Source organism: Nannospalax galili, unplaced genomic scaffold (assembly GCF_000622305.1).
Source record: "Nannospalax galili isolate Female #2095 unplaced genomic scaffold, S.galili_v1.0 scaffold1283, whole genome shotgun sequence".
NCBI lineage: Eukaryota > Metazoa > Chordata > Mammalia > Rodentia > Spalacidae > Nannospalax > Nannospalax galili.
In genome coordinates, this window is record NW_008349841.1 from 293,380 (window position 1) to 296,102 (window position 2,723).

Here is a 2,723-nt window from a genome sequence, read left to right on the forward strand (position 1 = left end):
CATTTATGTTCAAAGTCCTACAGGGAATTGCATTGGAGGTAACAAACCTCAACGCAATGAGAGCCACATACAATAAACTCACAACCAACATCATTCTAAATGGAGAAAAACTGGAAGCAGTAGCATTGAAATCAGGAACCAAACAAGTCTCTCTGCTATCTCCACTCCTTTTTACCATAGTGCTTGAAACTCATGAAGAGCAATAAGACAAGAGAAGGAAATTAAAGGAGTAATAATTGGAAAAGAAGAGCTCAAATTATCCCTTTTGCAGATGATATGATATCATATCTAAGGGACGTGAAAAATTCCACCCGAAAACTCCTAGAAATTATTAACACGTTCAGTAAAGTGGCAGATTACAAAATTAACCTACAAAAGTCTGTAGCCTTTCTATATACCAATAACAAACAATCAGAGAAAGAGCACATGGAAACACTCCCCTTCACAAGAGCTGCAAAAAATATATATATCTCAGAATAAACCTGAACAAAGACATTAAAGACCTCTACAATGAAATATTTAAATCTTTTAAGAAAGAGATTGAGGAAGACACCAGAAGATGGAGGGAACTTCCATGCTCATGGATTGGAAAAATTAATATTGTGAAAATGACCATCCTACCAAAAGTCATTTATAGATTCAATGCAATGCCAATCAAAATCCCCATGACATTTTTCGCTGAATTGGAAAAAAAGCATCCTAAGATTCATATGGAAGCACAAGAGACCCCGGATTGCCAAAGCAACCCTAAGCACTAAGAGCAATGCCGGGGGATTACTATACCAGATTTTAAGATGTATTACAGAGCTATAGTCATAAAAACAACATGGTACTGGCACAAAAATAGACCCATAGATCAATGGAACAAAATTGAAGACACAAATATGAGTAAATGCAATTTCAGCCACCTGATATTTGACAAAGGGGCCAAGAATATTCACTGGAGGAAAGACAGCATGTTCAGCAAATAGTGCTGGCAAAACTGGATCTGCACCTGTAGAAGAATGAAACTAAACCCCCATATTTCATCCTGAACAAAAGTCAGTTCCAAATGGATCAAAGATCTCAATGTAAAGCCTGAAACTTTGAAACTGTTAGAGGAAAACATTGGGGAAAACCTACAAGATATAGGTGTAGGAAAGGATTTTCTAAACCGGACATCAATTGCTTAGGAAACAAGGGCAAGAATTAACAAATGGGACCTCATTAAACTAAAAAGCTTCTATACGTCGAAGGAGGCAACCAGGGAAGTGAATAGAAAACCCACAGAACGGGAGAAAATCTTCACCAGCAACACATCTGACAGAGGTTTAATATCCGGAATATATAATGGAGTCAAAAAATGGAGAATCAAGACAAGTAACCCAATTAAAAGATCACTAAGGAGCTGAACAGAGAGTTCTCAAAAGAAGACGTAAAGATGGCTATGAAACATCTTAAAAGATGTTCAACATCACTAATAATTAGGGAAATGCAAATTAAAACCACTTTAAGATTTCATCTTACCCCAGTCAGACTGGCTAAGATCAAGAGAGCAAATGACACCAAATGTTGGAGAAGATGTGGGGAAAGGGGAACACTCATCCACTGCTGGTGGGGCTGCAAACTGGTTCAACCCCTATGGAAAGCAGTGTGGAGAACTCTTAAAAAACTACAAATGAACCTACCATTTGACCCAGTTATACCACTCCTTGGCATATACCAAAAGAACTCATCCTATTGCAGAGACACTTGTACATCCATGTTTGTTGCTGCTCTTTTCACAATAGCTAAGAGATGGAAGCAACCTAAGTGTCCCTCAATTGATGAGTGGATAATGAAAATGTGGTTCATTTATATGATGGAGTTTTACTCAGCAGTAAAGAAAGATGAAATCATGAAATTTGCAGGTAAATGGATGGAACTAGAAACTGTTATACTAAGTGAAGTACACAGACTCAGAAAAAAATCAACATATGTTCTCCTTCATATGTGGATTCTAGAACAAACCCTGATATGTGAGTATGTATCCAGACATAACTACAGGAACCAGGATAATGGAAAGGAAACAGGGAGGTAAAGGTAAAGAAAGAACCTGAAAGAGAAGAACAGTAGGAAACAGGCCTTAATAAGGGAGATATGGACAAAACTTGGGTTAGTTTAAGGGAGGGAGGAGGGAAGGGAATACAAGGAACCTAGGCGATAAAGGGAAAGAAGGAGCTCAAGAGAGGTAGGACCATAGGAGATGGATATTATTAAGGGAGAAAGGGAGAAATGGGGGCACCTTAAGTGGGAAAACCATGATGGAGGGGTGAGACAATGTGAGAGATAAATAATGCCTAGGTAGTTTTGAAAACCAGAGGGAACCATATTACTCCTATAACCTACTGACAAATTATACATAGCAGATCAAGAAATATATGTCTAGGTAAGGTTTATCTGAGAACAATTAGTCTTTGCCCAAGATTTATCTACATGACACACAATAATTAAAAGTACCATACTGGTGGAACTAACCTTCTTGGATGTTTAACACACATACTTTGAGGCCTATAATAATTTGGTCAGAGGGACATAAAGGACAGTTTTTGCTCCTTGCCCTCCTATGTCGACTAGTTTCAGGGGACTATGAGCACCTCTCAAAACGTCCTGTAATTGTGGTGGGTCACCTGTCCTCTTGATCAAGGATGCCAAGGAGATGGACTTGAACCAGTGTCCAGTCTACAAAGAGGAGGGTCAACACA